The 13,380-nt window shown below is 34.8% G+C and overlaps 1 pseudogene; it reads right to left on the reverse strand.

Annotated features, from left to right (window-relative positions):
* Positions 1-4,385: 4,385 nt before the first annotated feature.
* LOC149189278 (protein phosphatase 1 regulatory inhibitor subunit PPP1R8 homolog) overlaps positions 4,386-13,380 on the reverse strand; it is a 41,130-nt pseudogene continuing 32,135 nt past the window's right edge.

A 13,380-nucleotide genomic window follows, 5' to 3' on the forward strand; every position in this document is an offset into this window, starting at 1 on the left:
CACATATTCGAAGATAGATGTTGGGAAAAATTGTAATGATGGGGCCACTTATGACTAATTTATGGCTATGGAAAATGAAAAGGGTACTTCCAAAGAAAAGTTCCATTAATTGATATTTTATTTATGAAAATAAGGAAAATAAGAGAAAACAGAGATGAAAGGTTAAACGATTGCATGAGGAAATTGAAGGAAAATTGAAGAAAACAAAGGCCTTAATGATAAAAAATGATTATGAGGATCAATTCAAAACTTTTGTCAATTGAAGATTTTGTAAGTTTTAGCTTGGAAATGTTTCTCTATTCTGTCTCCCTCATACTCGTGCACACTTAGAAAAATCTTGGAGCATTGTTGGAGCATGCTTAGAGTACTCTAGTTTTCATTGGATTTTGATAAAGAAGGAAACGGAAAGTGGGAAATCACAGGAGAACAAGTGGATCAACAACTACATATGGATTGATTTACAGGTAACAGGTTGCATGTGTGATTTTACTCATTGATTATGGATGCATGGTATATACATGTTATTATTTGGTTATGGTATGTCCGTGGCATGAAGGATTGCCTGGATTGGGAATGTTTTTTCCTAGCCTTTCCTTTTCCTGGATAGCCACATGGTGTTGTTGGTTTTTCCACTCGTTGTTTTTAATTAGTTCTTAGGTTCTTTATGAGTGTGGGTTGAGTTACTAATTCCTGGATATGTTGGTTGGAACATATGCTCTAGAGCTCTGGAACAACTTGGGTTGACTTACTAGTCCTGGAGCCTTGGTTCGACAAATTCCTTTGAGCCCTTGCTAGGTTGAGTTATTAGCCTTAGCGTCGGGTTAGAAAAATTCTCTAGACCGTTGGAAGGGTGTGGATTGAGTTATTATTTCCTGGAGCTATGGTTGGGAAAAACACTCTCAAACCCTAGACAACTTGGTTAGAGATCTATCTAGTTGGTGTTAGTGATGTCAAACCGTGAGGTGGAACCATTGGTTGAGGTTGAGGTGGTTTGGCCTTTGGAAGCCCTGGTTTATTTTTTCTTGGTGTATTCAATGATATCCCATATTCATGCTTCGAATATGGCACGAGGGTTATTGGCGAAAAGAGATTTGGTTCAGCCCAATTTATGGTCGAGTGGTACGGGGAAGTCCATGACTTGGCTAGATTTTGCATATGTTAATAATATCTCTTTTACTGTTGTATTTTTAGGAGTAATTGTACTTTTTATTATGTAGCTTTGATGGTTTTTCTACCATGCCTACTATTTTGGCTATAATTATGGCTCCATAATAGGTTCTAGCTATTACTTTTGATATGTTTTTCTTGTTGATGAATGGTTAATGAATGCATTAGATAATAGATGTTATTGCAAATATTATGAGAGAGCATTAGACCTTCTTGGAGATTCTCAAATAAGTATCAGACCCCTATTTTTCAATATACATTCATGACATGTAGATTACATGCCCTCAACGAGATATGTGTTCAATATAGGATTAGAAGCAATATCATGGAGCAGTAAGAAAAACCTATTTGTTTCTCTGTTATCAATTGAAGATGAGTATAGAGCACTAGGTAGTGCAATCTGCAAATAAATATGGCTTAGAAGTATTTTTGAAGAGGTTGGAGATAAACAAAAAGAACATAAAGTGATCAAATGTGATAATCAAAGAACCATCAAATTGGAAAAAAAATACTATATATAATGAAGGTAAAATTGTATAGAAACACAACATCATTTTGTAAGAGAAAAATTACAATCAAAATAAATTGACATAATGTATTTTAATATAGATTAAAATATGGCTGAAATATTCACCAAGCCTCTTGGAAAGGCTAAATTTGAAATTTTTAGAAGTTACGAGTTGTACAAAATCCAAATCATGTTGTAAGCCTAGTTGAGACATATGTCAGTAGGCAAGGTAATATAGAGGCCATATTTAAGGGGAGGTGTTAGAATAATCATGACTATTCTAAACATGCAGTGAAAACCATTTCTAGAATATAAATGTCTCCAGGTAGTTAGTGGAAGGTATGTGTCTCTAGGTAGTTGGCGAAGTTTTGGTTGAGAATGTTCTGCTCTGTTTATAAATTAACAAATTTGGTAATGCAAAATAGAAGCTTTCTTATTGTGCAATCTTTGATACAACTTCCTATAGTTCTCCTTAAATTTTCCTAAAGTAAATGAAAAAAATTCTTCACCACACTTTGAATATCTAAAAGCTTTTCCTAAATATATCTTGTTCTTATGGAGTCTTAGACCTGTAAACTATCTTTCAAAGAATTTTTGTTATGGAGGTTAAAAAATCTAAGTACCAACTAAAAATCTAATGCCAACTGAAGCATTTAGAAAGTTGAATGTAAATCCTTCTGGGCTAAAAATTTCACACACACGACATCAAAACACCTCATAGTGGCATGACATGTATAGTTTACAGTATGACATGCCACTCATGCATATAATCGACACATCAAAAAATCCCTTTTAAAAATGCAAACAAGTAGCCACACCTAGATCACCCTTTGATGTATCTCTCTCATGTACATGAATGAGACTCTGCCTTGTCCAGTGTATTTGAAGCCTTCTCCAACAAACAATATAATAAGAAAACTCCAATTTAGATTTATATTTGATTAAAAAAAGAGATTTTAAACAATTTCACAACTAGCACAACTATATTAGTAAATTTGGTCGATATATGTCACAACTACATTAGAAAATGTGGTTCATATATGTTGATTAATATATGAACATAATTTTCTAATATTCTAATATTCAAAACAAGAGATTAATATTAATACTAAATTATATTTATCAGTATAACAATTTTTCTTATATTAATACTATGGAGACTTTAAATAGAATATTTAATGCAATTAAAGTTTTAATTAGGAGAATATAATTGAATATTAAATATAATGTGGGCGAATATTAATATTATTAATAATATATAGGAAAGTGGAAGTGGGAGGGGTTATCTTGTGCTCCACTGAATAAATACAAATTCAATATATCTAATATGTACTGGGCTTGGCAAAAACTGCAAATAATCAAGCAAAATTTTTAGTTTTGTTGAAAGGGTAGATCTCTACAAATAATCAAGAAATTTTTTTAGTCTGGTTAGAAAGGTAGATCTTTAAAGAGTATGACATTTATAAATTTATGGAGATCCTTTGATTTTCATCTGGTAAGTGAAAAAACTTAAGAGAATACAAGCTCTTTCCTCCATCCTACATAAAATAAATCTTCAAGTAAAAAAAATTGAGAGAGTCGAGTTCTTCCATATTTGTAATGGAAAAGGTACATATTTATAATGGAAAAGGTAGGAATGTGTAGCGAATTAAATTCAAAATTCAAATGTTTGGTCGTACGCCTGTGTAGAGTAGTTAATGACATAGACTTTGGAGATCGCATCAAAGAACTCGAAGTAGCGCTTGGGTGATACGAGGCGTTCAATCATAAATATGTTGTTACCAGTATATCAAGTCGCATGCAAGCAAAGTATATTGTGGAATTGGTTTCGTCATGGCTCAATCACCCGTCTTTGAGAAGGAAGAATTTGCAAAATATTTAGAATTTTTCATGACTTCCACAAAATATGTACTGACTTTACTTACCACACAGGGGGAATGTGGCCCTCCGAGGTCTAGGCTCAATTAGTGCTTATCAACCAGAAAATTAGTCTCCTATAGAACAAGGCAGGAACGCTGCAAATAAACGTTGAATCTATGGAGTGACGTCTGTCAAATTTGGAAACTTTGAGAGGGACTGTGGCTGTTGAGTTCAGGCCGGCTTTGATTGAGGCCGTCAAGTTGATGGCTCCTACGGATGGGGGTGAAGAGAAACAACAAAAGGAAGGTAAGCTGGCAGAAGAAGACTAGGAAATTGTTCCACTACATCTAATGTAGCCGGAAAAGAAAAAAAGAAGAATCCAACCCTAAATCTGGGTTAATTGGTGCAGGCTAGTGTAATTGTTTTTTGTTAAATCGTGTAATGTAAGTATGCAACTATATTAGGAGTGTTTTGGAAGATATATAGACTAGGTCAGATTAATAGAGTAAAAGAGAAAGAGGCTAAGAAAAAAAATAGTCTTTCTTTTCTTTTCTTTTTTAACTGTTGAATTTAGTACATAAAAATATAGTACTAAAAATATAAACGATTCTAACTTTAAAACTAGACTAGTATTAATAAAAAAATTATATATATAATTAAATATCTATTTATATTATAATTTAAAATTAATACTATTTTGATAATTTAATATTAATATTAATATTATTAATACATGTTAAGGAACTAGTAAATGTAATTTATCTCAGTGTTTGAAACACAACAAAAACAATTAGAAGAAATCTTTCCCTAAATTTAAATAATTCTTTGTCAAATGTATCATTACCTGTAATCAAGTTGACATGATTACATGTAGTAACTTGTGAGTGACCCCTTTTGGTGCATCACTCTCTTCCTTTGGCATAGCCTCGTCCTGGCGTTTAGCTATCACTATAACCTGCATAAGAGACTCATATTTTCCAACAAGAGTACCTTATCACTGTAACCTGCATAAGAGACTCGCACTTTCCAACAAGAGTACCTTCCCTTACCTCGATGGGCCCAAGCTCAATTCTAACATCTGCACCATCTAATATTCCAACTACATCCACTTACTCTTCACCATGTTGATCCTTAAAAGAACCTCTCTCTTTCTGTGGTCGCTTGGAAGGCCTTTCAACTTTGGACTCCTCCTCTTTACCAACAACAAAAAATGCTCCTAAATCCTTAATGTTTTTTGGCACCAAGTATATTTTTCTTGCCCCAAAATGGTTCAAAATAGTAATATATGCCACAACCACATCCTCATTAGAAGGATCTAGAGGATCTGAAAGGGTGAACTGTGGATAAAGTTGTTACATAGCCAAAATGGAAGTTGTATTTCTTTCTCAAGATATAACCTCTGGACAATGCAACAAAACACAGAGACTATCCTATTTAAAGTTCTCCAGGGTTATCCTTTACCATATGCTCATTTGCAACAAAATTGTCATGCATTGAGCCCAGATCACTCATGTAGATGTTGCACATATAAGCAATGCTTCGTTACAAATTTAAGATTGCAAAAACCGATATATTTTCTAAACAAAATAAATATGGGTTTATTAACTGCATGGCTCTAAATTACTTGAGAAAATAAAGAAAGAAGTTCCCATCCAATGAACAAAAAAATATACACTGCAGGAAGTTGAAGAAAATATACATATTAAGGGAAATATCAAATTAATAAGCACTCACAAAGAGAAACAAAAGAGCACTCATTTTAACTCAGCCTAGGTAATCCAAAGGTAAACCACAAACCAAAGGAAGCACTTTTAGAGCACCATGGTGTTGTACTGAGGGCCACAAGAGTCTAGGATAAAAAATATGTATACCCACATGAAATTCGCACACTATACCAAAAGCTTGAAATTGAGTGTACAGGTTCTTGGGAGAGAATATTATATTGGGCTAGTAACCAATCCACAATTAAGGGGTACAGTGAATAGTCCAAGAAATAACTCTGACCAAACTAGGCCTTACAGCAAAAGCATATTGTTCCTTCTTATTGAGTTGTAGTTTTGATCTTCATACAAAATCAATTAAAATTTAGTTAGCTACCAAGTAACCTTCTCTCGTGGAGTATGCAAACATGACGTTTCTATGTTGCACAAGGAAAACATGTTGTCAAGAGACAAATGGATGATCCAACACAAAATCATAAATAAAAACCTGTCTCCTAAATGTGTGCCTTTGCTTATCCAAATTTATCTAATCTAATACTTCACCATCCTTCACAACCTCTAAATGAAAGACACCTAGTTTAGGATTCACAACCCATTCTAGTGGTTGCCAATTTGATTGCCCACTCCCTATTTCATTCACTTGATGCACAATTATTGATGCTAGAGTAGTTTTGGGAGCTATAGTCCTTGGTACTCGACGATGTTGCTGGTGTTCTAACAGTGTTTGAGAAACCTATGATTGAAAAGGCTAAGATTGCTACCACTGTTCCACAATGGAATTTGAAAATTAGTTGACACTGATTGAAAATGGTGCTATTTTTGTGCCTTTTTGAATCTATCCAGGTCATCTTAGTTAAATATCTTGAAACTAGATCCAAGAATCATGCCATAGAGATCAAAAAGGTCAAACCTGCTTTAAATATTATAATTGTTTTGATAGAAGTATGATCCTTTTTTGTATCCTTCACACACTATGAGCTTGTCTATGGCCTGAAATTTATATTTAAACTTTCATATATTTTCCTCTTGAAAGTTAATCTATACAACTTTATTCATAATACTCACCATAATTTATTCAGCTAGGTTTTTGTCTCTTCTTCATTTGTATGTGATCATAGTAGATGCTCTAGGTTAGTTATTGGAGGCTACTAGAGTACACGTGAAAGTCAAACGAAATTACTTTCCCTAATGACAACCAAATTCTCAATGTTCATTTCACAAGTGACTTGGATTTAACTGCTAAATTGACTAAGTATATTATGGAAGGTATTAATATTTTCCTGGACACAGAAAAATCTGTTAACAGTAGATTTTGTGAGAACGAAACAAATATTTTCCTTTTTGTTCAAGATGAACCCCTTAATTGGTTGGATCATAAATAGAATATTATAAATTATAGAGGGATCATTCATCATTTGGGTATCCCCTTTTATACATAACTCTCTCTTGTTGATCATAAGAAGTGGATAATGGCCCGATTGGATAAATAATTCAAGCATGGAGGTAGCTCCATGTTTTATTTGTTGGGTAAGGTTGAAGACACTAATAGAGTACATGCAACAAGAACATTTAGTATTCCTCAACTTTTCCTTCTCAAGAAACCTATAAAATACTAGAGAAAGTCCCTATAATTGTTATTTTCTTTTCTCTTCTCAATCATCTTATAAAATGCTAGAGAAATTCCTCAGAATTAGAAGTTTTATTTGGTGCAAACACAAGGAGGTCAAAGCCTGAGTTCCTCTAATGGCTTGGGATATTTGCATATTTCTGAATGATCAAAGGGGATTGATGTTTTCTAACATAAGAGCCCAAGATCATAAATGGTAGTATAAGCAGTGGAGAAGGATTCCCCCCAGCTATCTTTATGCCATTATTGAATTCAAAGTACTTAGAAAATTCAAGGTATTATAGACTCCTTTGAGTTGCAAGACATAATTGGTCAGCAACACTTCAATAGATGTGAATTGCATGGAAAATAGTACCAAACAATTCCCAAGCATAAAAATTTGCATTGCTTGCATATTTTAGTATCTGTGATTTGTAGCTTATCATTCTCTTTACTCAGGCTTAGAGAATCAATTCCATATAAATTTATAAAATAATAAAAATACATGCCTCATAAATCTTACTCCAGCCTTCATTTTCCTCCTCAACTAATCACAAGTGCAATTTACAAAATAGTAGCCAAAGTCACTTTAGCTAAGGCTTGAGATCTTATCTTAGCCTTCTTCAAACTTGATTAATTCATTAATTTAATTACCACTAACGAAAACAGAGTCTATTTGAGTGTAAACAAAGTCATATTTCTTATAGTTGCTCCAAATTTCTTTTACCATCTAATGGCTACATCAATGGAATATGAAAATGGATAGAACTCTCTGTGTGACACAATTTATTTTAGCTTTGAGTTAACACAATTTTTTTTTAATAAATCTAAACTAGAGACTTAGGTGGCTTTTGATGTTGGTTAAATTTTTACGAGTTGAAAGGAATAATATTTGGTTGACATACCCTAACATCATGTCATTTCATTTCCATTTAGAGTGTAACACCATCTCCTTAAGTTTAAGCTCCCTATAAGACTGCATTCTTAGAATAATAAACCAAACTGCTCTATACTCTACATGTACGAAGGATTAAATCTATAAAATGATGTGAATAACTTACAATTATGAATTGTAAAAGTCAAAGAAGAGTCTCACATTGATATAAGGCAACTTAGCATAACGATAGATTGAAATGTAAGCATTGCTTTAATAAGAGGTTCTGCATTCTTGTAGAAAATTTCATCCTTATTTTAACCTTTTCCTGGGACTTACATATTACTTAAATTAAAAAACTATTTTATAGATCAAGAAATCAATGGGGGGGGGGGGGGGTTGTGCAGGGGGGGAGGGTGTTACTAAAAGAAATAGAAGATTGTTTCCACCAACCACACATGAAAAGAAAAGATAAAATTGTAACCCATAAGATTCCCTAGGTTGCACAACTAACATGAAAGGTTATGAAATTCTAAAGAGTATAAGTCAACCTTACCAAAAGCATCAAGTGAAGCAAGCAGTACTTCCTATGGAAGAAGGATGAAATTTTTTTCTTCTACCTTTGAATTCATCATTGACCCTGTTATAAACTATATTAATCTCACCACTTCACACAAAATACCTACAACTACATTCTCAACATCCTTGAAACTCTCATTAGGGGAATTTTGAGGTTTAGAATGGGCCTCCCAAAATAAACTTTATAAGATCCAATAGGATTGAAGATGATGATGCCAACCATGGGGGATGATTCACCATTTTTGCAGTAAAAAGGTAAAAAATTTAACAAGTAATAAAATAATAAAACTATTTTTTCAACTCATATTTTCAACTTATCTCCCTAACATTTTACTCAAATTCTGAGTAGTAGTACTCGTTGGATGAAAAATTTAATTCCTCGTTGAAGCAGTACCCATGTTTAATATTTTTAATGGACATTGGTACATGAAATATGAGAAATACATGAAGAAACATGATTGCAATCATGTTTTTCATGTATTTCTAATTTTTCGTGTACCAAGGTCCATCGAAAGTATGCAACATGGGTACTCCTTGGATAAGGAATCACATTCTACATCCAACGACTGTTTCTACATGAAATTTGTGTAAACACATAGAGAGATAGGTTGAAAATACAAGTTGATAAAATATTTTTTTCTTTTTTCCCTCTAAAATTTGATGATGTAATATAATATTATTTTATTATTTCCACTATTATTTTATAATTTCCTTAGGAGGCCCATTTTAGACCTCAAAACCCCCTTAATGTTTTTTGGTACACCCAACAAGCATATGTGAGTTCAATTTTCACGACCACAACAAAAATTTGGAGAAATTTTGAATCTAATTAAAATTGACCTACAGAGAAAGAACATTACAAATATATTTATAATGTTCTACTATAACGTAGGAAACATAATTTAACTAATGATACCTTGTAGATTGATCCATAAAGATAACCCAAAAATAAAAAAAGGTAATGTGGCTTGAATGCCAGAATAAAAAAGAAGAATTGCCTTACACATACATCCGTCTAAAAAACCTATGAATTTAGTCTCAGCGGAGTGAGAAAAATGCCTCAAAAATGATACCACTTAAGAAAGCCAAAATGCTAGACCATATTTTTTTAATTTTAGAGTAATACCAAATCAAATGCATGATGTTTGGAATCCATAAGAGTAATCATATGTGACATGGATTTTTTCTTAAATGAGAAAAATGATGAACAAATGTAGACATGCCTATGCAATATAAAGCAGATATGTTAATATGTTTACAAAAGAGAGGAGGATAAGAAACGTGCTTGAAAAATAGATCTATAACACATTATGCAATCAATCTCACATGAATTTACAAATAAGTTAAAATGAGCAACATACAATGCAAATTCATTCATCTACCCATTTTTCATATCACATATGTTCAGCTACAAATTGAACCAAATGACTAGTGACTTCAAACATTGATTCAAATAAAAGAATAAAATTCATGCCTGATGCACCCATGACTCAATCCAAGTTACCATACTTGTACTTGAACCATACTCACTGAGGGAGGTGACTTGGTGTAAATGGGAGTGTGTAAAAAGACAAAAATAAACAATTTAATGCATAAAACATGGAGCATTAGGCGTGGCGAAAAACAATAAAATTGGTGAACGTGTTTGTTAGGTGTGGGAATCTGTTGAATAGTTCACTCTAAATCCCGAATAATACATAAAGCATAGTTCACTCCAAATATTGAATAATTCATAAAGCAAGCTAGCTCACGTTGTTCGATGAGCCGACGTGGTATCAAGTAGTTGCTTAGGTAGAAGTTGACCAAGCCAATGATATCTTACTAGTTTTTTCAAATGATCAACCAAACTGGAAATGAGACATAACATAGATTCCATCATGTGGTAATAGTGGGGAATATTTTGAAAGAATGATGATTACATTTAGTGGTGGCTTACAGTAAAAACCAAGCTCATATGGCTTCTAGCAAGGGCTTAAAGGCTATGGGGTGAGTTATAATAAGAGTATGTAGTTGATATATGGAAAGCTCAAGTATAAGAGGTAATAAAGGAGTAGAGGTGAGTAGGTGCTCAAACTTAGGATGCCCCATAGGAAGCTACAAATGGTGCAAATCCTCTAGCTATTATATCAACATAGCTAGCATAGGTTATACACATAATATCACACCTATAGAGCTTATGGTTGTATGCATAGTAAATTAGATGAGATGAAGATATGAAACCATCGAGAGTGTTTTAGATCTACTAGAGAGGGAGAGATTCATGTAGAAGATATGTAGATATAGATAAGGCATGAGAAAATAACACTCCCATACAAAATCACATACATAGGCCCAAGGTAGTCAAAAGTGCTAACTTATGGTATGTGAATGTGATATGAATTTTTTCGAGAGGCCTGGAGGAAACTGAGAATTTACATAGATGGTATAGAGTTTATGTTGGCACAAAAATGTTATGAGGGAAGAGACCCTGGGTTCAGGCACACAAAGCGAAGAAGGCTCCATTATAGTCTAGGACAACACCGCTATTTTCACCTTACCCAAGGGGTAAGGAGACTCACTCGAGGTGTGCCACGAGCGAATATAGGAAGGGTTGGAGGGGGTATCAATGGAGATCCAAGCATAAACCATCAATAGCTTAATGAGATCATTCATCACCACATCATAGTAATACAATCACTATATTCATCAGGCAAACACCCATTAATTAAAATTTTGAGCAAGTCCATAAATTAGAACAATACACATAACCATAATATAACATCCAAATTGCTCCATTCATTCATTAACATCAACGTAAGGAAGGTTCAATACAAATGCATAAGGGAGAAAGCCTTTCATCAAATACATGGGATGACATAAACATAGGATGTGCCAGACCTCTAGCCGAGTCTAGATTTGGCCCTTTTCTAATTGCTCAGGTCCTCGAGACCCTGTTCTTCCAAACTCTTGACTTGTATGAGATACCAACCCCTTTCCCTTGTTGTATTCTTCTTTTATATTTTCTTCTGTTGTCCCCACCACCAGTTCTGTTTGACTTCCCTTGCCCTCAACTACTTTCTTCCCTCCCTCTTGTCCACTTGGTTGTTTTAGTTTTCTCTTGCCACCTTGCCACAACTGCCTATTTTTTGTATGTCCTTGCTTCCATCCCTGACTGTCATCTTTGCAACCTAACCATTTCTCTGGCCACCTGTTCTCTACCTTGGTTCCCACAAAACTTCAAAATTTAAAACGAAGGTCCTAATAGGCCCCGAACACAGTTCTTTGACTTCTCGCCAAGTCAATATATCTCGAACATTGTGCGTCCAGTCTCTAGTCCTACTGATGTTTTCTCTATTCCTCCCTGCTATTGTGCTAATCCTTCCTTCTGCAGGGCTACTTCTTTAGCTACTTCTACTACATGCTGGCCTCCTTTTTCGATCGAATGCTAGTCTTCCAAATGAAGGCCCCAATTCAGGGACAATCATGGTCATTTCTTACGAGAAAGGGGTGTAATAATTGAGCGTTTCTTACCATGTAGTCATAATGGAGTCAACCATTTTAATGAAATCATCTGCCACAGTGGAGGTTGGATGATCTGCACTACCGCTATGTAGTGTTCTCCTCTGCACTTCAATGTTGTTGCGGCTATGTAGAGAAAGAACATAATGGTGGACCAGTGGCTGGAGGTCAAGAATCTTTTTTTTGGTCTTCACAAATTCTTCCTCTATTTGCTAGATTCGGGCCTCGTTGAAGGCGATCTCTTCATCAATCTGCTCTAGTCGAACTCAGTTCGTGCAAATTTTGTTGCCCGCTTTGTATTTTTGTAAATGATCATGAAGAGGCTACACTGATTAATTATTTTGAGCTAGGTTGCCTCACCAATCATGTACACGACCCATTAAGGTGTATCTATCAGCGAGGGATTTAGTAAGGGACTACTTTATTATGATAGCGATGGTGAGATCTTGGTCAATTTCCTTGGTGTAGCTCACAGTTGGATTAGGCAACACTGATTTGACTCTTTCAGAGTTCTTCTTTAGCTCAGGTTTTGTGGCTAGAAAGCCCAAGTATGCTTCTTGAATGTGGTCACAATAGTTGACATTTATGTAGGATGAAAAATCTTCGCTAGATTCGATAATAAGGTCAGAAGCTATTGACCAAAGAGCTGAAAGATTTCATATTTTTTTTTTAGGATTCAACTGCGTTAAGTAAGTCATTCATCTATCACCATTTCCAGTAGGCACAATACTACTGCAAAAACCCCAAATAATTAGCTTGAAGCTTATCAGTGACTTGGTTTACTCATGACTAGGGGTCCTGGTTTACCTGTCTAAGTTGATCACTTTCCTCTGTGAGCACCTACAATTGTTGTTTTGTTGTTGATTCTCTTGGATGAAGTCATCATGTATTCTCTTTTCTCATTGCGTAGCTTGATGGATGAATCCAAACAACTACAAGGACGACCAGTGTTGGAGAGTCTCTGTCTATATGGTGTTTAGATCTGGGAAGTTACTATGAAGCGGTAGGCATTTGTGATGGATTTTTCGGAGTGGGAACGGGGCAAAGTGGTTGTCTAGGAAGTTATGGTGAACCAAGGGGTGAGATCAATAATAATGGGGTCTAGGATGAGAGAGAAATTTATATGAAAAGTGGGTTGGTAGGGTTCAATTTCCATAGACTACAATGTGCATGCAATCAAATCCTTTCCTATAAGTGCACCTGGCCCTAGGAGAAAGGATACCACTGAGGAGGTTTGAGTGTTTTTATCCTCGAGTGACCCGGTGTACCACTCTACTAAGTTGACTTCCATTTATTTTGTGGCCACTCGGGTACCCGAGGGGGATGGTTTCTAATAGGGTTGCAGAGGTGTAGGGAGTATGAGACAATGGATCCCGCGACCTAGGTGAAACTGTAGATGTGGATGGGGGATTTTCTTCAATTACAAGTGAGGAAGACAATGATTGAGTTGCCTCGCCAATGAGGTCAACAATTTGGACTACAAGGGCTATATTAGGCTTCTTGGCAGGGGGATTTTTCGCTCCTCTTCACTATTTTGGCTTAGGTATGATTGGTTTAGGTTGTGCAT

The sequence above is a fragment of the Pinus tabuliformis genome, chromosome 3_1 (genome assembly GCF_031772625.1).
Source record: "Pinus tabuliformis cultivar Carrire ecotype Pingquan chromosome 3_1, CPIR1, whole genome shotgun sequence".
Lineage (NCBI taxonomy): Eukaryota > Viridiplantae > Streptophyta > Pinopsida > Pinales > Pinaceae > Pinus > Pinus tabuliformis.